The sequence below is a fragment of the Pelodiscus sinensis genome, chromosome 2, assembly GCF_052426305.1.
Source record: "Pelodiscus sinensis isolate ZL-2025 chromosome 2, ASM5242630v1, whole genome shotgun sequence".
NCBI classification, from domain to species: Eukaryota; Metazoa; Chordata; order Testudines; family Trionychidae; genus Pelodiscus; species Pelodiscus sinensis.
Genome location: NC_143053.1, coordinates 172,469,173 through 172,492,967, shown reverse-complemented (window position 1 = coordinate 172,492,967; position 23,795 = coordinate 172,469,173). Strand labels below are relative to the sequence as shown.

The 23,795-nt window shown below is 43.8% G+C and overlaps 1 long non-coding RNA gene across 3 annotated transcripts in view; it reads right to left on the bottom strand.

The window, feature by feature from the left end:
- LOC112546245 (uncharacterized) overlaps positions 1 to 23,795 on the bottom strand; it is an 89,013-nt gene that overhangs the window by 45,847 nt on the left and 19,371 nt on the right. For all 3 annotated transcript variants that reach the window (XR_012901883.2, XR_012901881.2, XR_012901882.2), the window contains 2 exons: positions 15,036 to 15,169; positions 10,199 to 10,247 (listed from right to left, as the gene is read on the bottom strand). This is a non-coding gene — a long non-coding RNA (uncharacterized LOC112546245). The remainder of the gene's footprint in view (positions 1 to 10,198; positions 10,248 to 15,035; positions 15,170 to 23,795) is intronic.

The following is a 23,795-nucleotide window of genomic DNA, read 5'->3' as shown; positions in this document are numbered from 1 at the left end:
CGCACACTGAATCCCTTGTTTTTCTCTCCACCCCAGAGCCTAAGAGGGTCCATAAAATCCACTAACTCTGGAACCCCAGAAAAGTAAATCTGGCCTATGGGAAGCCCTGAACCTCACCCCCCCCCCCCGTCCTTTCTTCTTGCCCCATGGGGCTGGAGCGACAAAGGAGTGAGGTGTCTCATTTGGGGGCCACATCAGTGAGGGTTGGGGGGTTTTAGAGAAATTATTTTGCTTCTCACTTGTGTGGTTCCCAACTGATTTTTCTGTGGGTCAATGGTCCCCAACCCAAAAAGGTTCTCCACTCCTGCCATAAATAAAGAAAACATTGAAACCTTTTGTCTTGGACATAAATTAATATTCTACTTTATTTAAAATGAAGTTTGATAAACAAACATGAGAATGTTAAAATGCTTAATCTGTTTAATCATTTAAATTAACCCATTCTCCCTAGCTGCAGCACTAGCAAAATGGCTTGGGCATAATTATGTAATTAACGGTGAGTTTCCATTAGCAACTGGTGGTCAGCAGAAAGGTTTACATTGAGCCAGGTGGTCCATGGGCCAAAAAGTTTAAGAACCACTGGACTAGAAACACTGTATCAAAACTGATGCCTAAGGAATATTTGAACCCAATGGGTCAGTATTGACAGGATTTTCCACAACAAGGTTAGCCTGATCAAGGACTTCCAGATATGATCATCATTCCGATTAGGTAACATCACCAGACAGTGTGAAGAATACATGAAAGACCTATATCCTCACTCCCCTCCCGCCCCTCATAGAAAGATCCCAGGCACCAGCTCCCAGCACCCCTACCCTGAGACCTACCTATTTACCAATACCAGCCATGCCATGAGAGCTTCCAGCTGCCACTAAACAGCATCCAGACACCCCAAAATTTATTCAATTCACTCAACATCCCTAGCAACGTTCTCACCTACCCATCTTCCTATCTATCAAACATTATCACTGCACAGTTTTGTGCAGCTTCATATCACTGCTGCTTGGATTAGGTAGGGTGCATTGACCATACACTGAAGTCTGTGGTGTTAAGTGAAGTTTTTTAAACAGTTTGCATAAAATGTCAAACCTGGACTGGCAAAAAACTTGGCAGCTAAGCCTTCCTATTTAGAAAGGGAGATACTGCATTCAGCAGGAAGAGGCAAATATAGACCCTTGTTCTAACTTCTTTTCTTCTAGAGTACATGTTTATTGCTAGCTGCCATACATAATCCCTGTGTCTTTCCAACAGCCCAGTCTTGTTTATAGCTAGACTCTGCTCTGGGCACGCAGCACTGTTTAGCTGCATGACCCCAGAAAGGAAAAAATATATGGAATGAAGTGAAAATTCCTCTCTGCTATGTGTTTAGAGCAGTTACAACCTCTCCTCCGCCATGCTGGCTCAGCTGTGCCGCCGTCCCTCCTCTCCCGTCTTATACCCATCTGCTCAGAGGACTTGGGTAACAGAAGCACAGCACCTTGCTTTCACTTCTGTGCCCCAGTCCAAGATTTAGGGAAGCCTCACAGACTTCTCATTACTCCTTATAACCCTGCACTTCTGTCCAGTCAACCCAATGACTGAGCTTTCTACAGTGTCTGGTTCAATTTGGTACCACTACTGATTGGATCTTCTGGACACCACTGCAATATTATTCAATAACACCCTGAAGTTCCTATGATGCTGGCATTTAGCCATAGCCTTGGTATCTATGAATCACTATCCGAGATCTACCGGTATGTGCTTCGCAGCTCCCATTGGCTGCAGTTTGCCATTTCCAGCCAATGGGAGCTGCAAGGCTCCGTGGCTATGGACACATTGAGTAAACAAAGTGGCAAGGGCCCAACAGTAGCTTACCTTGGTGGCCCCACAACCCAAGTTTGAAAAACTCTGGACTAAGTGACTTACCAAAGGTCAAATAGCTTGTGGCAGAACAGGGATTCGAATTTAAGACTTTTGCATCCTGTGTCAGCACCTTAATTATTACTTGCCCTTCTTTTTCCTCAGAATGTGTAGGTATTGCTCTGTTCTGGCCTTATTCCTTGTCTTTCTATGATTATGTAACCCTCCTCTCTTCTCAAATTTAATTAAATCTCCCCCTTAACATTCCTTTCATTTCATAAGCCTTTGATTTCTATCATCTTTTTCTCATCCTATTGGTCCTTCTGATCCAGCTAGTCTATAATAGATTCTCTTAGCAATATATCCTTAATTCTCAGTCAGAATGATTATTCCTTGCTTACCCTGCCATTTCTTCATTGTACTCTGTTTTGCCAGCAGTCTTTATCATACTGAGTTTCTCCTGCCCTGGACTAAATATGTAGAGCCCGTTGCAGATACAAAATGTATATCTGCAGCCGCATCTGCAAAAATGATCTGTGGATATCTGCCTCCACATCCATGGATGCAAATAACCATGGATATAAAGAGGATATCCACAAATTTGCAGGGTTCTAGATATCTGCAAAAGTGAGCCATGGATATCTGCATCCACGAATGCAGATACCTGTAGATATCCATGGATTTAAAGGTAATATAAGTATGATCCCAAGCCAAAATCTGGATACAAACACCTCTGCCATATGGAAGGTTCAGACTTTTGGATCCTAATTTTGCAGCTCAGGGTCATTTTTGTTCTAAATTTCCCCATACAGGCAATTACTTATGGCCATAAATCACATACACCTGCAAACTGAGCTACTGCACACACAAATGAATGAAAGCACCTATGCACTTCTGTGAGTGCAAGCTGGTCACCATTCTGTTTTTAAAATATGGTTCTCCCTGTACACTCCCAATACCTAAAAACTGAGCCCACACAGCTATCTACTTCCCCTTCCATGTCATGAGCAAGCCTGTGGGGTCAAATATTCATGTGCGCACACAGCTTCCCAAGTGCCCAAGTTAGGAATTCAGGTCAGGGCCCTAATTTAGTGATTACCAAATTTGTAGTATCTATGGATTCAAACTTTAATAATGAAAAGGGACAGGTTCCCAGGCAGGTTTAAAAGCTGATGTCAGTCTACACACTGAATAAACTGTACTGATTTGCTATGATTCTGTTCTACTAAAGAGGATAGGAGAGTTTGTGCACTGGCCTAGTGACAATATTTGGCTATTCGTTGGTTTGGAGTGCAAATTCCAATCACGAACCTAAGGTAGTGGGAGATGGGGGACAAATTGGGAGGGTACATGAGGTGTGTTGTGGAGAAAACAGAAAGACAAGCAAAATTAGGGTACCATGGAAGGAAAGAAAAATAAACCATGATTCCTAAAGAGGGTGCTAAATGGACAGTAAAATGCCCAGATTCTTAACTGAGAAGTCAAGAATGACCTGGTCAATTGACTTCAACGAGCATTTTGCTGGTCAGTACTTAAGCTGTCAGGACTGAGGCCCAAATTTATGGGGCCACTGAGTTTCTCATGGCTTTTTTTAAACTTAACATAGCTAAATTGTGTAAGTTGACACAATTGTGTAAGGGCTTAAGATCTCAAATATCCTTCTTTATTATTCTATAAAACTTTACAGGCAAGTGAATACACTGTAGATCCAGTAGATTTGTTTTCATCGTGATGGCTGCTCCTTTTGTTATTTCAGTCTCTATATCTCAGCTCTCCTCCAAGGATACCTGCATGGACCAGCCCAGAAGAACTGCTGTGTGAAGGTTACAGTGTCTAGTTCAATCCACGCACAGCGAAGCACATCAACATAATGAAAAACTCAGTTTTCATCAGCCTGGAGCCTCCCATTTCACCTCCAGTTTCAAGTCTTTCATACCAGCGGGAAGAACTGATTGCTCTTATATTGGATACATGAAACTCCAAGGTGATCAACTCACTGCACCTAGGAAGTACGGGAGTGAAATACTTATACACTGATCAGTTTGGCGTGTTAGACTAGTATCATCAAATATAAAGGTTTCCTGGTAGATGAACACACCTTCACCTTGACCCAAAACCCAGCCAAGTGGGAAAAAAGAAACACTGACCTTCAAGCTAACCTGCCATTTATCAGGAATTTGGAGGTTAGCTGTTTTCCCTTCTGGGCTGGTTGTTTTAAACCCATGTCAGATGCTGTCAGTCACCAGCATAAGAGAACTGCTTTGACCCCTGATTTTGCTTTCAGTATCCCATGTGGAACTTCACAAGAAGTCCATACCACTATTGGCATATGGCTATCACCACTCAGCTCCCCAGACATCTTAGAATAATAAACTCGTAATTGAAAGGCGAGTTCAGGGCTGCTGTTTGCAGAGAGCCATGACCGCTGAATGATTACCACAGCAGGCAGTGCTACAGAGGTGCTGAAAGAGTCTATTAGTCTGCTTAGTCTAAGGCAGGACGGAGTGTTAATACAAGCCTTCTGCAAACAAATACCCCGCACAGACGCAGCAAAAAGAGTAACAAAAAAAAAAGAATTTATTTCTTTGGTGTCTCCACAGAGGGTCTTGTCAGAGAAGCGTAATACATGGAGGTGTGAAACAAATATGTAACAACAATGTGAGTGGAAATAGAAATACGTGCTTAAAAATCAGTTTGGAGGGAAACAGAATGAAGCTCTTGGGCAGTGGTTTTCACTTTGGGGTGAAAAGCAGATGCAGGCAGATGTTTGCTGACTGTGGGACAAGTTGCGCACACAGAAATGTATTCCTTCACTTTCCCTCTCTTAGCATTCTCCATGCAATGGTCCAGGATGTATATTATACTCAAAATGAAAAGAGAAATACAAAAATCAAATGTTACAGAAAAAGGTATTGGGCCAGACTGCTATAAATCAGTACAGCTCCATTGACATCACTGGCTTACACCATCATAGGAGACAGCCAATTACCCCAAAGCAAAGTGGCTACAAGGCATGCAGTGACCTGAGTCCAGCTAAGATAAGCCAAGGGGAAACTGGCTGGATCACTGGCTGGGATGCTACCGCCATGATGAACACACACACATGGCCTCAGCACAGCACTTATGCCTCTTATGAGCTATTTCTCAGAGATGGTGGGTGACATGTATGAGACTCGGGGACAGCTCTTGAGACAGCAGCCACTTAAAACAAATTATAACTGGAGTAGGGGAAGGGAGATAGATGATGAACCAGAATGTGATTTTTAAGGTCCAATATCTCAAGAATCAACAGAAACTAACTGCTTTCCACAGATGGAGTGTATGTGACAATTCTCAAGCAATCATAAGTCCCCATTGGGCCCTCAGGACAAGCAAAATCACAGCCCAGGATGTGCAGGGATCATGATGCTCCCTATTCATGTTTTAACTACAGTAATGGCTGAGACACACCCATATTGCAAATCCAGGGGACATATAAGGGACTTTATTAATTGGTTCAATACAGTCTGGCCACTCACACAGCAATGACTAACTCAGGTTGTTTTATGATGAAATTAGGAAGTAGTAGTAAAAGTGACTACTGAAGCAGAAGTGTAGAACAACAAAAGAGGAAAAAAGATCTATTAGTTCATTGAGTCCATCTCCCGACAGGTGGATGGCATAGTCACCTGATAGAATATATCAGGGTATGTCTACACTACCCCGCTAGTTCGAACTAGCAGGGTAATGTAGGCATACCGCACTTGCAAATGAAGCCCGGGATTTGAATTTCCCAGGCTTCATTTGCATAAGTGGGGAGCCGCCATTTTTAAAACCCCGCTGGTTCGAACCCCGTGCAGCGCGGCTACATGGGGCACGAACTAGGTAGTTCAAACTAGGCTTCCTAGTTCGAACTACCGTTACTCCTCATGTTCGTTACTACCTAGTTCGTGCCCCGTGTAGCCGCGCTGCACGGGGTTTGAACCAGTGGGGTTTTTAAAATGGCGGCTCCCCGCTTATGCAAATGAAGCCCGGGAAATTCAAATCCTGGGCTTCATTTGCAAGTGCGGTATGCCTACATTACCCTCCTAGTTCGAACTAGGAGGGTAGTGTAGACATACCCTCAGATACTAAACTGATAAGAATAGATATGTAAGATAATCATCAGTAAGGGTACATCTAGACTATGACGCTACTTTGGGATACCGAAAGTATCCCAAAATAGCAACTCCGTGTCTTTAAATGCTCCCGCTATTTCCCGAAATCACGGGTGCACTATTCCAGCATCCCTGTAACCTTCATTCCACAAGGGTTAAGGGGTTTGCTGGAATAGTGCCTTATTTTGAAATTTGGTGCTGCTCTTTCAACTTAGACTCAGAATAAGTTACACAATTTCCATAGCACAAATTGCGTAACTTATTCCGACAGAAGGGTGCTGTCTAGATGCACCCTAAGAGTCCAAGAAGGCAACTACAGCTACTAAAATGTTCAAAAGTAGCATCTACCTCTCTGAGGCACCTTAAAAAAAAATCCAACCTGTGTATTCTAATCACCACAACATGTTCCTCTGGTGCAAAGGGGGAATAATATATAAATAAATAAATAATTATTACAATTATTATTGTAGAAACAAAAAACAGGACTATGTAGCACTTTAAAGACTAACAAGACGGTTTATTAGGTGATGAGCTTTCATGGGCCAGACCCACCTTATAAACCATCTTGTTAGTCTTTAAAGTGCTACATAGTCCTGTTTTTTGTTTCAGCTACACCAGACTAACACGGCTACATTTCTATCACAATTATTAATTATTATTATTATATTGCATTAGTACCTAGAGACTAGTCCTCATTGTCCTAGACACCAAAGAGACAGTTGCTACACAGTGAGTATGTCTACACTGCACACTTATTTCAGAATAAGCTATTCCGGAAGAAATACTCCAAATAGCTTATTTTGAAATAGCACGTCCAAACTACAGGGAAGCCTGAAAATTAGTCTGAGACAGGCTCTCCTAATGTGGAGCTTTTTTGAAATAGCAGCAGTGGAGCAAGTGGATCTGAATGGAGCAGCTCCAGCAGAGTAGCTGAGAAAAGAACAAGCATAACAGTCACCAATGGGTGATTGCTCCTGGATGCAGTACAGGAACCCTGGCAGATTGGTGCTGGGAAGCTTGCACTGTATTTATTCAGAGGTTATGCCAGCAGAGAGGAATTAAGCTTTCAGTGCTGTTACTCACACACCTCTCATGAGCAGCAGAATTTTTTCTTCATGAGTTTAGACAAAAGAAGAGACATTGGTAGATTAATAAAAGAAACCCTTCAATTCCACAGACTTCTACTTACACCAGATATATTAAAGCTAAATTATTGTTCCCCCATCTGGTATATTGTGCTGTGTAATTTCTATGACTTTCCAGGCATATGGAACAGTTCCATATTTTTTAAAACTCCAAGAACACTACTGTTGTAATTAGACGTGCTTGTGGCCTCTCAGACCTGAGTAATCCGCCTCTGTCTGAACTTCAGCAAACTCTACACACTCAGGGGTAATTTGTCCACTACGAGGCTCCTCCACTTGACTGCCAAGCCAAGTTAAGATCTGACAGTTCCAGAACACAGGATTTAAAACATGGCCTTGTGATTATGAACCAGGAGGATGTCCAGTGGCATAAACCCATCATATGACTGCATGCTGTGCACATTGGGGTAACCATGTGGAAGAGCTAATTACAAGACAGGAAATTAGAGCACAAGGCTGGAGGAAGCAATCTTTCAGCACAGAGCAAAACCAATCACACAATCTTTAGTAATCAGACTCTGACTAGCACAAAAACTAGCCACTGAAGGGAATACTTGGGTTAAAAAATCTTCACTCTCTTTCTCTCTCTTGTTCTTTAATCTAAGCCAAGTTCCCAAAGAGAAATTTCTCTCTCATTAGAAAGCATTTGAACAGATGCTTCCATTTAAGCATGTAAATAATGTCATCAGTTAGAACCAGGGTACTCACATGCTTCTAACTAGATACATGCTGAATCAGGGCCTGAGCACTCATACTTTCATACCTTCCCTCTTACCAAATCTCTTGCAGAAGAACCCACAAGGCTGTAGTTTATTTACTTTGCACTGACTATGTCTGACTGGGATGGCTGTACAGTATATAGGCCATGTTGCACTGTCTGCTGCTTCACTTGGGATTTTTCTGACCATATCAGCAGAACAAGTTGGTTTTGACAGCACAAAGTTTTGCAGGTGAAACATGTGACGTTTTCATACGAGTTGCTACAGCCCCCAAAATAAATAAATAAAAAGCCCCTGGCACCAACACATCGATGACTTTCCCCTAGAAATCCAACAATGTAATAAGCTTGCCCAATCTTTGTTCCAGTGGAAAGGGAATTCTGAGTCAGCTACTAGAGGTTGGTTTGGGAACCCAACAACAGGAGGGCATTACTCTGAAACACTTGTGAACCATTTCTCCCTGCATGCCCAAACAAATCTCCACCAAATCCTCATTCTGCCAGAGCCAAGGATAAAAGAGACACTTTTCAGAATAAAGTCTCCATCACACGACAAGGGACGTGTGCAGAGGGGCCGGGAGAGATAAAAGATCAACGATAGCCTTTGGCCTGCTGACTTTGAAAACACTGCTCTGGGGTGAAAAATCCAGTGCTGTCAGATCTCATCGTGATCTCAGTGAATCAGCCATGGTTTGACTCACAGAGAGCAGGATCAAAGAGCTTTCTCTACAGTATATGACATATCCCAGCCTGAATTTGCTAGGGAAGAGATAGAATCACGTGCAATGGAAAAATCAGATCAGACAGGCATGGTAGGAACTGCACCTTGCTCACTGACAAATTCACGTCTACCAGTAATGAGGAGGGTCCCTGACAACTAAAAGATGCACAAAAGAGAAAATAAAGACAACAGCAGAGTTAGAGGTATCATGCTTCCTCCAATTCCAGTGCATCAGACAATAGTTGTATCCAGATCTCAAGGACCAAGCAAATATTAACCAGTTAGTGATGGTAAAATTATTAGGGACACTTTGGCAGTTCAACTTGTATGGCATAGGGGCTTTTTGGCCACTAGAAACTAATCAGCACCTACAATTCTTTCTGCCTGGAGACATTAGCAGAATCCATATCAATGTGATTAATTAAAAATAGACAATTAGTAGGATATTAATGACAAGTCAGAGTATTTATGGGATTAAAACTCTGGTTATACCCTGACAAGTGACTCTACAAATGCCATTACAGGGTTCCATATTGTCTCAATGCTTTCCATATTAAATTTGCTCATTTCACAAGAAAAAGTGTTTTCTTACAATCCATACCACACACTCATATGGGGATCTGAAAAATCAAACTGTGTTTTTGCACTTCACCTCCAGGACAGCAAACAAAACAAATATTCTGCAGATTAATGCCTCCATTTATTTCCATCTGCAGGATCCTACTGTGGACAATAGAATTACATTGCATAGATCAGTGTTTCTCAACGTGGTCTGTGGACCCATTCTGAGAAATCTGCCAACAGGCTGCTCCAGTTTGTTTATTTACCAGCTCCTCAGCCATGGAGCCTTGCAGCTCCCCTTGGCTGCAGTTCACTGTTTGCAGCCAAGAGGAGCCGTGGAAAACAGCAGCCCAGGTCATGGCACTTCCCGCAGCTGCCCTTGGCTGCAAACGGCAAACCGGAGCCAAAGGGAAGCGTGAGGCTCTGTGGCTGTGGAGCTGGTAAGTAAACACACCAGAGTGGCCCACTGGCAGCGCTCTGAGTTGGTGCGTGGACCACTGTGAGAAACACGGGCATAGATGTAATTCATGGCAGAATGTGGTCTGAAGCTGATGCTTCATTAGAATTCTTTTGAGACACGGGAGTAACAATTGAATCTAGCTTGGGCTCCCATAAATGTATCTAGCTCCTACAGGATCAAGATTTCTTTCTGAGCCTGAATATGCTCAAAGAGCAGAGTTGTCAAGTAGAAAGGGTCACTTTACACTGTACTTTTCTGAGTACAACTGCACTTTAACCTTTGTTCCTTTGCTGACATGGATTGAGCCAATTGCCAGATTCAGGATCAGGGAAATTTTTCTACAAAGATATCTATAAACATCTCTTCCTCTGCAGCAAAGAAAAACTTTTAAGGCACTCAGATACCATGGGGATGAGCACACTGTAAAATATGTAGATAGATAAGATAAGGCACGATTGTCTGGCAGGACTCAGGGCCTGTAATTTGACATGATGCTGATTCCCCTGTGAACACATGGGCAGGGTAATGGGGACATTTGTTCCCTCCCATCTTCCATATCTTCCATTAGTAGAGCAACAAGTATAAAACTAGCATGTTTTAGTCAGGAAAAAAAATCACCTTATCACTCAGGTCACTATCCCAGGCCATTGGTGAGAATCAAGTCCTCCTAAACCAAAAGGATAAAGAACAAATGTGGATATCCAGCCACTGCACCAAGCTCTTACAATCTACATGTTTTGTTAGTCTATAAAGTGCTACCAGGCTATTTGTTGTTGTTTAAGTTTATCCTGTAACTCAGCTACCCTCGAAGCTTCTAAACTGCACAATGTTGGGCCAGTACTTGGAGTAGGAGACCATGATGGAGAAATACAGCACAGAAGAGGGGAAAGTCTCAGAGAGTGGGAATTTCACAGAAGGGTTCAAATCAACCTTAATTATAGATCAGCCTCTTTCCCTGAAGCTAAATACAGAGACTTGATGGAGAGGAGGGTGAACCACCAACACCATGCATAGAATCATAGAATAATAGGACTGGAAGGGACCTTGAGAGGTCATCGAGTCCAGCCCCCCGCCCTCAAGGCAGGACCAAGCTCTGTCTACACCATCCCTGACAGATGTCTATCTAACCTGTTCTTAAATATCTCCAGAGAGGGAGATTCCACCACCTCCCTTCGCAATTTATTCCAATATTTGACCACCCTGACAGTTAGGAATTTTTTCCTAATGTCCAATCTAAACCTCCCCTGCTGCACTTTAAGCCCATTACTCCTTCTCCTGTCCTCAGTAACCAAGAGGAACAAATTTTCTCCTTCCTCCTTGTGATACCCTTTTAGATATTTGAAAACCGCTATCATGTCCCCCCTTAATCTTCTTTTTTCCAAACTAAACAAGCCCAGTTCATGAAGCCTGGCTCCATAGGTCATGTTCTCTAAACCTTTAATCATTCTTGTCGCTTTTCTCTGTACCCTTTCCAATTTCTCCACAACTTTCTTGAAATGTGGTGCCCAGAACTGGACACAGTACTCCAGCTGAGGCCTAACTAGTGCAGAGTAGAGCGGCAGAATGACTTCACGAGTTTTGCTTACAACACACCTGTTGATACAACCTAGAATCATATTTGCTTTTTTTGCAACAGCATCACACTGTTGACTCGTATTCAACTTGTGGTCCACTATGACCCCTAGTTCCCTTTCCGCCATGCTCCTTCCTAGACAGTCGCTTCCCATCTTGTATGTATGGAACTGATTGTTCCTTCCTAAGTGGAGCACTTTGCATTTCTCTTTATTAAACCTCATCCTGTTTACCTCTGACCATTTCTCTAACTTGCTAAGGTCATTTTGAATTATGTCCCTATCCTCCAAAGAAGTTGCAACTCCACCCAGTTTGGTATCATCTGCAAACTTAATAAGCGTACTCTCTATCCCAATATCTACATCATTGATGAAGATATTGAACAGTACGGGTCCCAAAACAGACCCTTGCGGAACTCCACTTGTTATCCCTTTCCAGCAGGATTTAGCACCGTTAACAACAACTTTCTGACTACGGTTATCCAGCCAATTATGCACCCACCTTATCGTGGCCCTATCTAAGTTATATTTGCCTAGTTTATCAATAAGAATATCATGCGAGACCGTATCAAATGCCTTACTAAAGTCTAGGTATATGACATCCACCGCTTCTCCCTTATCCACAAGGCTCGTTATCTTATCAAAGAAAGCTATCAGATTAGTTTGGCATGACTTGTTCTTCACAAACCCATACTGGCTATTCCCTATCACTTTATTACCTTCCAAGTGTTTGCATATGATTTCCTTAATTACCTGCTCCATTATCTTCCCTGGGACAGACGTTAAACTGACCGGTCTGTAGTTTCCTGGGTTGTTCTTATTCCCCTTTTTATAGATGGGCACAATATTTGCCCTTTTCCAGTCTTCTGGAATCTCCCCTGTCTGCCATGATTTTTCAAAAATCATAGCTAAAGGCTCAGATACCTCCTCTATCAGCTCCTTGAGTATCCTGGGATGCATTTCATCAGGACCTGGTGACTTGCTGACATCTAACTTTCCTAAGTGATTTTTAACTTGTTCTTTGTGTATCCTATCTTCTAAACTTACCCTCTCTCTGCTTGTATTCACTACGTTAGGCACACCTCCAGACTTCTCGGTGAAGACCGAAACAAAGAAGTCATTGAGCATCTCTGCCATTTCCAAGTTTCCTGTTACTGCTTCTCCCTCCTCACTGAGCAGTGGGCCTACCCTGTCCTTGGTCTTCCTCTTGCTTCTAATGTATTTATTTATAAAATGTCTTGGCATGCACACTGCCAAGTCAGTCCTCTCTCTCCTAAGCTCCAAATGTAGACAAGCAGACATTCTCCTACTTTAGGTAACATTCCCCTCTGGAGGAAGTCCCTAGAGAAGCCACTAGCCTGAGTCTGAGGTGAGTCCTTTTGACATCATGATTATTTATAGTCTCACACTGCACTATACCCGGCAGAAACAGAACATTGCATACTCACATTGGAAACTGTTGAACTCAGCTCATGTTTGTTCTATTTCTATATTTTAATACTACTGCCGTTGCTTTCTCAGCTCAGCCCTTCAGCTCAGCCCTATGAGCGTATTCTGCCGCTTTGCTCCCCATCCCCCTGGTCTGCAGACCAGGGAGACGGGGAGCAAAGCAGAGCAAAGCCGCGGAGCACGCGGGCAGCCCAGACGCGTCTGGGCTGTCCGCTGCCCGCGTGCTCCACCGCTTTGCTTCCTCTCCCTGGTCTGCTGGAGACCAGGGAGATGGGCCCCATTCGTAACTGCGGATCCGACATAAGTCGGATCCGCGTAACTTGGGGACTGCCTGTACTTTGGGAGTATGTCTCCACTACAATAAGGTGTGTTCTTACCTCAGGTTAGCTAACCTGCATTAGCTAACTCAGGTTAAAAAAACAGTGGCAAGAGACAGGGCAAGTTGGTTTTTAATTCACATCAGCAGCTCAAATAAAAGGCTACAAAGGAGCTGGAGACTGGACTCGTGCTCACTCAAGTTAAAACCCAACTTACCATGTCTTCACTGCTATTGGAATCTGAGTTAACGAACATGAGTTAACACCAGCTCTCTTCTGGCTGTGCAGACATAGCTTGAACCAGCACTGACCCAAACCACCACGGCCTTCCCTCCATGCTGGACACTTGGCAGCATAAAGCTGCTGAAATGAGACATAAGACATTGTATTCTTCACTAACGGTGGTGGTTAATGATCACATGACAGATTTGCAAACATGGAATGTGTTCATCTTGGACAAATTGTACATGAGCTCATCCTATTTTGCCTACTTTAATTCCCTCTTAATTTTCAAACGGAAAAAGAATTCTTCACTTTTTGGCCTAAGCTGTTATGCAGTATGCTGCTAAATCCCTGCTGTTTAACTTCAACATGGCTGCATTGTTTCCTCTGTATAAGGTATGTTGTACAGATAACATTTTCAAAAGGTGTGTTGGGCTGAAAGACATTATATAAACAGAATTCTGCCTCTAGTGTAGGCACCATGACAAACAAAATAAGATACTGAAAATACAAAGCTCCACCCTGAAATAAAGAAATGGACAGACAAATATCTGTACAATAAGAGATTATGGTGGAATCATGATAAAATACAAATACAAATGCAATGCAATACAAAACAATACAATTTTCATATTTATTATATGGGTGTGATGTTTTATCCGGGGAGAAAGTCTGATCTTGGAAGGTTGGAAAAAAGTCAAGCTATTGATATTTTTAATTAATTTTTCCATCATCTGAGTATAAAGGATACTGATATTGCCTATATAACTACTGCAATTCTGGGATGAGCTCAGGGCCATTAAAACAAGGTGATAAGGAAGGGACAGCAGCTCAGAACCAATAAATCTCCCCTCCAGATGGCATTTTTATCTGAGAGTGCCAAAAGAAGCTAGACAGGAAATTTGTGGACTTATGGTAGCTATCATGGAAAACTCATTAAGCCTAAGTGAGTTTCCAAAAGACTAAAAGCGAGTTAATCTGGTGCCGGTGATTAAAAACGAATCTCAGCACTTCATCCCCATCAGCACTAGTGTTCATAAAATAATTTAATCCAGATTGAGGAACTGGATGAGGGAATATCTATGAAGGACATACTGCATCTTACCTGCATTGTATAGAATTTCCCAAATTACACTCTAAACTTGATGATGATGACAAAACAACGAACAGTGCTTCTTTGGATGTCCAGAAACTGTTCCCGCTCATTACATTTATGTGTTCCCTAATCACATCAAAGAACTGAGGTGAGACAGGACAATGAATAAAGATTTGCTGATGCACAAAAACTACTCTTTGCAGCAGGGACTGCCCACTCTTCTGATTATGGGTGTGTACAGCACTGTGCACAGGGGGGCCCTTAGCCTTGCATGAGGTCTTGGAAGATTAGACTATAAAATACATAATAAAAACTGAAAGAACTTCAAGAATCTGCAAAGCCCAAATCCAGCAAGATACTTAAGTCCTGCAAAACTTGATGCTTACTAGTCTCATTAAATTGAATAGGACTACTCATGTACTTAAAGTTATCCATCTTGCTGGATAAGGACTGGGGCGGGGGAGAGATTGTTACAGGTGTGCAAGTGGAAAAACAAGTGTATGTAAGATTGTGTATGTGAATGCATGTGTGTGTATAAGAGAGAGTTTTGCTTTTTGTTGGCTCAGAATAGCTCAGTTTCACTACAGTACAATAGAGATCATAATACCTCCATGCCTTACAGTTTGCTCTGAGGATAAATACATTAGCTTTTGTGGTGCATCCAAATATTACTCTAATGGGACCTATGTAAGCATCCAGATATTTCTAAGTAGAGAAAGTCATTTGGCTGTTGTTGGTTCCCATGAACAATGGTTTTCATAGGTCTAAAAAGTCACTCTAAGAACAGTTTCAACACATACCTGTCAGCGAAGGTCTTCTAGACATACTTGACCCGCCTTAGCACAGGGGGCTGGACTAGACCTCAGGAGGTCCCTTTCAGCCCTACATTTTCATGAGTCTATATATTGCCTCTCTGGACCTGTTTACTGTATATCTGAAACACATGAGAAGCAGTGTGTTTAGCCTTTGGCTATCATATAAATAGTATGTTAAGCAGAGGTTTATGTTTCAAAATTCAGTGACAAACATTCACTGCTTCCAATAATCCAGCACCACAGAAATGATTAACCCAATATTTGCAGCATTCTGTTTCATTTTAAAACATTCCAGCTGCAATTAACAATGTTTCTCAGGTACTGTTGCAACTGTCTCTAGAAAGTATTTATGCCACAGGGACCTTATCTTTGACTGAAGCAGCATGTTTTGTTCCTAACACAAATATTTAACTGAGGCTCTGGAATGCCTTTCTATAATCTGTACCCAGTTATGTTGATATATTAATAATGAAATTGTAGCTCTCCAAGATAGTAATGAGTGTAGAAATGGGACTGGAATCAGAATCCTCTAATGCAAGAAATGCTGCTTGGTCAGCTGGACACAGAAGGTACATCACTGATTTGAGCAGGAACATGACTGTACCATAATGATAATGACTTACATTATATTTACATAGTGCCTTGCACTCAGAAATGGCTTTATAAACAGCCTCTCAGTCCAGCCCTGCATAGTGCTGAGTATGGGATACAAGATGCTGAGCAGCCTGAACTTCCAGAGAGATTATGTGCATCAACAATTAGCAGTAAGAGCTATGTTGATTAATCAGTTCCTGGTAATGAAATCCAATTCATTACATAAAACCCTAGTGTTTGGACTGAGTTGTGAGTGGCTGAGGAAGTAAAAGTCTCACTAGTGCAGGGCCACAGAGTACGCTACTTACTGCACAGAACACCCACCAGATGTGTAAGTAACTGGTACCCCTGGATCACCATAAACATGGGTCTATGCCCCCTCCCTTATCCTTCTCTAACCCACTCACAATGGGCCCTTCAGAGAGACTTTTTTTCTACTTCATGTAGGTGGATTGCAGACCCCTCTGTGTACTCACTTAACCAGCAGTCCCTAGCACAGACTTCATAAGGGGTGTAAATGTTACAGAGGCCTTTCCAGTGCCCCGCCACACTTGGCTGAATTTCACCTGAAGTGAATAATGAATGCATGAAATGACTTGGAAATAAGTGTGTATATCGCAGGCAGAAATTCATTATAAAATAAACATTGTTTCCTCCCTACCATGATGACAGCACATTTTAAACTTCTCAGAGGTGGGGGGGGGGGTTTCTTTTATTTTTTTTAATAGAAGCACTGGAAACATGGAAGCTTGGAAATATGGTTAGAAAGGCAAACAGGAGTTCAAATCTTGATTTGTGCAGAGCAGGCTGAAGAACAATTGTGGCCCAGGAACTTTGAGTAACCGTTGGTGATTTGGGATTCAGACAACTTTGGAAGGCAAAGTCTTTTGATTCCTCAGTGGTAACAGACCAAGTGTTTTCTACATCATAATACAGGAGACTGAATAGCTAAGAGAAAAGCAGTGCTTACTGCGGTTTTGTTACATTATACAGAGTGCTAGCAAGAAAAATCTTCTGGCACTCTACAGTTCACTGAAGCTTTTTTCCAGGCCCTAATCTTCTTTTATTCTCCATGCATGAGTGGTCAGATGGAACTGATAGATCTGTTATCACATGCAAAGGGTCTGGCTTAGAGTTATTGACTGATAACTCACTCTGATTGCTCTTTTCCTATGCACCCAGGTGACAGCTGAGATCAGATGAGGGGTTCTTGCTTACAGAACCTAGGTTTGACTGTCTAGAATCTGGTGGAAGGACATTTGCCTGACATTCTCGGTCTCATCCTTTTTTCCTCCCATCAGGCCAACAGAACCTAAGTTAGATGATATTTAAGGCAGATTATCAGGCTCATGTAAAGAATTGTTTCCCGGGGTGAGAATTTAATACAGTTACTGTTTGCCAATAATTTATGTCCATTATTTTAATTCCTGTGCCTGCTCTCAGAGATCAATGATGGATGCATATAACTAATATAAAAGGTGCCTGAGGATTGTATTACTTTGCATCCAGAAGGGGACCTAAATAACATCTGCAGCAGCAAGACAACGTGCAGGTGCATGAAAGTACATGAGCAGAAAGTGTGTACTTTTTTGTGTGCTCAGGAAATGGTTCAATGGTTCAACATTGAGTTAAAAACACCCTCTCAATAAATGATGTTGAGAAGTAGACTGTTAACAAGGGAGGGGATGAGGGTGTTTTTCCAGTTTGAATGTTCTGTGGCATGCTCCTTCCAGTCTCAGAGGATTAGTGCAATAATGGATCTTTCAGGTGACAAATGCCTGGAAATAATGCAAGACAGGCCCAACAAGGACAATAACTGAACACCACTAGTCATCACCTACAGCGCCCAGCTTAAATCCCTCCAGTGCATCATTGACAATCTACAACCTGTCCTAGAAAACAATCCCTCACTCTCACAGGCCTTCTGAGACAGGCCAGTCCTCATCTACAAACAGCCTCCTAACCTGAAGCAAATTCTTTCCAGCAAGCCACACATCACACCTTAGATACTCTCACCCAGGAACCCACCCATGCAATAAACCCTGTTGCCAGCTCTGTCCACACATCTATACTAGTGACACCAACACAGGACCTAACCACATAAGCCACCACATCAGAGGCTCATACAACTGCCGCTGTGATCTGTGCCATCCAGTGCCAGCAGTGCCCCTCTGCAATGTACATTGGTCAAGCCAGACAGTCTCTACAACAAAAGATAAATGGACATAAAACCGATACTAGAAATGGCAACACACAGAAACCTGTAGGGGAATATTTTAACCTGCCTGGGCACTCATTAATGGATTTAAAAGTAGCCGTTCTTCTACAAAGGAATTTCAGAAGCCAGCTACAGAGAGAGAGTGTGGAATTGACCTTCATATGCAAATTTGACACCATCTTCTTTTGCCTGAACAAAGACTTGAACTGAATGGCACATAGAAAACCAATTTCCTTAAACAGTATTCAACACCTCATTGACAACGAAAACTAAGGAATGGACACTTCCAGCCCACTCAATTAGCCTCATTAGCATCAGGACTACACTTGAAAGGTAATTTCTTTTCTCCCTCTCCCTTCTTACTCTGAGGGGCCCCTTTTTTTCCTCCATTCAAGCTCATCTAAGCACTGGTCTACACTAGGGAGTTATTTTGAAATAATTCCTCTTATTTCAAAATAACAAGCGGAGCATTCACACTACCAAGCCCGTTATTTTAATGGGCTGGTTATTTCAAAATAACTCCTCTTGCTTTTCACAAGGAAAAATGGTTATTTCAAAATTGTTATTTCAAAACAGTGTTAGGGTACGTCTACTCTTGCTCCCTATCTCGAGATAGGGATGCAAATATATTGTACCGAAATTGCTAATGAAGCACGGGATTTAAATATCCCATGCCTAGTTAGCATAATCGCGTGCGACTGCAATTTTGAAATCACATTATTGTGAAATAAAACACCCCGTGCAGCAGCATTATTTCGAGAGAAAACCCTTCTCTCGAAATAACTGTTAAACTTCATTGTATGTGGAGTAACAGTTAACAGTTATTTCGAGAGAAGGGTTTTCTCTCAAAATAATGCTGCTACCTGGGGCATTTTATTTCGCAATAATGCGATTTCAAAATGGCGGCCGGACGCGATTATGCTAACTAAACATGGGATATTTAAATCCCACACTTCATTAGCAATTTCGGTACACTACATTTGCATCCCTATCTTGAGATAGGGAGCAAGTGTAGACATACCCTAAGTGTGAATGCCCAGCTTCTGCTATCTTGAAATAATTGGCCTCCAGAGGCCTCTTACAGCTGCACTTGTGGCCGCTCTGGCCACACCCCAGACAACTCCAATGCACCACTTCTCCTGCAGAGTTTAAAGCTGCAGGCAGAAGGGAAAATGCTTGTGACACCAGGACAGCCCTGCCAGACCCACGCCACACAGCACCCTTTGTTGGAGCCATCATCCCCCAGCACGCCCTCTGCACCCCACAGCTGCCAGCACTTCTGCCACACCCTCTGATGCCTCTGGCCAGGCACAAAAGAGGGCACTGGCCTGGACTAGTGCAGAGATCCTGGACCTCACTAAGGTCTGGGAGGAGGAGACCAATATCCAGGCTCTCCGCACCAGGAGGAGGAATGCCGACGTGTATGACTGGATGGCTGCCAGCCTGGTAGAGAAAGGACACATGCGGACGCTCAGCCAGGTCTGCATGAAAAATCAAAGAACTCCAGCAGGCCTGCACTAATGCCAGAGAGCAAAATTCTCACTCTGCCACTTCTATGAGATGCCATCCTGGGAGCAGGGCCATTCACCTCCCACCCACCATCATTGTTGACTCTGGCCAGTTCACATCTGGCATCAGCCTCCACGAGGGGAGGATTGTGGAGGAGGATGAGGTGGACAAGGAGGAGGAGGAGCAGGCCAGCCAGGACACCATGACTGCCAGCCAGGAGCTGATCCTCAGCCTGGAACCAGACCCTCCCCCACTCTCAGGATGTCTCCCAGAGCTTGGACAATCCCAGGAAAGGCACTGCAGGTGAGTTCTATAACATTCCCCATGCACATGTGTGGGCAGGAGACCGGCTGCGAGGGGCTGCGTGCTCCTTGCTTGGCCTTTTCGGTCTGGGAGGGGTGCACAGCTGCCAGTGTACAGGGGTAGACATGGATCACCAGACCAGAGCGCTCAGCTCCATGACACGCTCACACAGGAACCTCGCGCCTTCTCACCAGGTTCCTGGAGAGGCCTGCCTCATTCCAATCTCATGGTGAGACACCTTCCCATGACAAGCCACCACTAAGGAGGCTGGGGTCATGGAACCATACAACAGTGCCACACAGGGCCCAGGGTCATGCCCACACTCAGGAAGCATCCACTCCCGATCAAGCACAGCAATGCAGAGGAGACTGATCCCCTGCATGGGAACCTACCAGGGAGAGGAAGAGGAGGGGAACCCAGTAGCACTTTCCCTGGCAAGCAGCCTTTGCTGCTCTCTCTCTCTCTCACACACACACAGACACACACACACACACACACACACACACACACACGACAAGGATAAACGTTCTCCCTCTGCGGGACATCACCAATGCCGAACACATCATGTGCAGGACACAGGAGAAAGCCGAGACATCCCTTCCCCTGCCTCTTGCTCACAGGCTCCTGGCCTGGCCGGCACTTTCCCATGCCTGCTTGTCCCTGGCCCATGAGGGTTGCAATGTTCCCCTGGGACATCGGTACCCGTGCAGGAAAGGGCCCAATGTGTAAGCAACATATGGCCTTGCTCGAAGCACATCGCAATAGTCTAACTGAGACGTTTGGTGTCGGCTCAGAGATGAGGGCTAGGCTTCATGCAGTGTCTCCTGGAATGAATGCCCTTTTCACTTTTCTTCACAGCTGGGCCAGCTGCGAGCATCACACATCCACCACCTCCAACACCATCTACGCGACTCCACGGGATCCACTGCAGAAAGTGCACCAGGGAAGACCAAACGGCCGCAGGACCAAATGACCTGCCTCTGGTCCCTCGTCCAGGGGTTCAATGAGGAGAACTGGGAGCAGACCGCCGACCACAAGGAGTGCTGGGCTGACTGTGACCATGTGGGAGCAGCTGTGGGAGCAGCTGTTGCAGCAGCATGAGGCCATGTGCTCCTCCATAACATCTGTCATGGAGCGCATGGCCACGTGTATGGAGCAGGCCACCAGCCACCTCTCCACTTCCGCCCCCTTGTAAATCCTCATCCCCACAACTCCCTGTCCCCTCACCTGCCCTCCTGGCTTCTCCCCCTAGTCCCCACAGTGGTCACTGGGGCTCCTGAACACATGGCAGTGGGATCTCCCAGGCAGACAAAGCCTCCAGAGGTACCTGAGGCAGGCATGACTCCCAGCCCTATCCCTGAACCCCCAGCTCCATGTTATAAGTGCAGTGGTGTCTGCAAGGGCATGCGGCGTGAGTTTGGTATCCCACGAGGGGGGAGGCAGTGGAGAAGTGGCATGTGAGACATGGCTGGAGAGAGGAGCCCCTTTCAGCGCGAGTCTCAGCTAGCCTCAGCAAGAAGCTTCAGAAAGAGTCTGTGCTCCTGGAGTGCTTCCAGGAGCTTTAAATGGGATGCAGGCGCCAATCAGTGTTTCGATGCTGCCTTGTAGTGTGGAAGGACTAATTTCAAAATAAGTTATTTTGAAATAATTTCCTAGTGTAGCCATGCCCTCAGGTGCCACAGGACTACTCGTTGTTGGAAACAATGCAGTTTGCTGGGGTCCCATTTGCAGATTATCCATTGACTCTGCTCCTTTTGCTGGTAATGAAGAAGATAGCACAGACTCCCAGCCATTTTAAATTAGAGATAGAAAAGAGAAGGATAAACTTTCATTCAAAATATTACAGAAAGTTAGGGTACGTCTACACAGCAACATTATTTCTAAATAACTAGTGTTATTTCGAAATAACTTAGTCCGCGTCTACACACCAGGCAGTTATTTCAAAGTAATGTGGAAATACTGCCAAGCTGGAGGACTTCTTACTCCATATCCTGTAACCCTCATTGTATGAAGAGTAAGGGAAGTCGAAGGAAGAGTGCTCTATTTCAAAATAAGTGCAGTGTAGATCCTCCCAGTTTCAAAATAAGCTATTTTGAAATAAGCTATGCAACTGACGTAGCTCAATTTCCATAGCTTATTTTGAGTTAAACCCTGCTATGTAGATGCAGCCTTTACTGATGTAGCATTTTGGTTATATTGTTCATTAATACAACCCCATGGGCAATAGAACCCTAATTAAAATAGCAAAGAAAACACACACACAAAAAGTACATTTTTTTCATTTTATCTACACATACATACACCACACAGCTCTGCTTTTATAATTCCCTTCTGGGCCTGCAGTAACATACCCAAAGACTTACTGTCTGAACAGAAAGCTCATCATCACCGCAGTCATTGCTAAGGACCATTGCCTAACTGGAGACATTTCCATGCAGTCAGGAAGGGGGAAAAAAACGTAACATCTAACTGTTAAGAGGCATCACCAGTATAAGGTTCTTATTTACGGGATGCATTTCCTCACCTGTGTTAATAATTCTATCTAAATTATAAACATTTAAATCAATGTTTAGGGCCTGACATTGAAAACAATGGCAAAACTCCCATAAATTTCAATGAGAGAAGGTTAGGATCAATGTTCCCCTTAATTTTTTCCACTCACGTGTGGAATGAATTTTGTTATGTACACCAAGGCATGTGCAGATGTGCACCACCAGTAGAAACACCTCATGCCAGCTGTGGGTGCTCTGGTAATCAGCTGGGCAGCACCCAAAGCTCTCCTGGGTGGCCACCTAAGCATTCAGCTTACAAGGATCACTGGTTAAGATCGCTAGATTCTAATACTTTCCATCATGTCTCATTGCATTTTGCTCAGTTTGAGCAATTTGCCAACTGAGAAATTTCATTTTTTTTCTCTCGCTTTCACTTTTTAGTTTTCCTACACCAGGCCAGTGCTGTGGTATCTGGAGTCACAGCTCTGCAGGGAGAATGATTTAATTAAATTATTTTTAAAAATCCAACAACTATTCAGATTAGATGTTGTAAAGACCTATTTATTACCAACTCTAAATAAACTGGAGGCCTCAAATTAGCTGACATTGACCGTTTCAACTGCCTACAAACACGGAGCCCAATACTATAAGCACTTGGAACGCAGACAGTTAAGTGCCTGGCCTGCAGGCCTGGCCTTACCATGAGGTGAACTGAGGCAACCGCCTCAGGTGCCAGACTGTGGAGGGCCACCACTAGGACCCAGAGTGTAGAAAATTGTGTCTGCTGCTGGTGCATATGTATTCTCTCTGCTCTAGATGTACAGGGATGGTGGAGTGCCATGAGAGGAGTAGAACAGGAAGAAGGCAGAATTGAAACCTTTCAAAGTTTTGGCCCAAGCGAGGGGGTATGGGGGCGTCATTTGAGCTCCGCGCCTCAGGTGCCAAAATGTTGTGGGCTGGCCTGGGAACTCCTCATACCATCCAGCTTGGTAGATAAGAGCCAGGAGGGAGAAGAATTTTAGGATGCCACTGGTTTACATGCAACTATGCAGGTTTAAAATATTGTCCTTTGCAATATTCTGAACAAACAGGGCCCCCTGTGCCATCAGCCAAGCAATGGAATGACATTCAGATTTGTTCTTCTTCTGTCTCAGCCACCATGGATGGGTGGAAATATGAACCTCAAGGCACATAGACCAAAGGTCACAAGATGGGGTACAATGGACAATTATTCAAGAGGGGCTGCACAGGTAAGGTGTTGTAACAGGAAAACAAACCTTCTCTAGATGGAGAGAATTCATTTGAACCATGTCAGTAATGAGCAGAAGTAGATCCCACCTCATTATTGTTCAGTGGTCCAGGAGGAATGACTTAGCAATATCAGTTCAGTTCTGCCTTTGAAAAGCACTCTATTACTGCCCCATCCTTGAGAGATGCCTCCTGCAGAGAATGCACATGGACCGAGAATGAATGACCCTCTTGGCAGAGAAACAGGCTGGAAAGATGCTGGGAGGAAGCTTGTATCTTCACCGCCCATGTTGCCTTTGTAACATGGATAAAGGACTCAAATCTCTAGTTCTGTCCCTTTGGAGACTATTCCCCTCCCCCACATCCCAAGGAAAGTGTCCT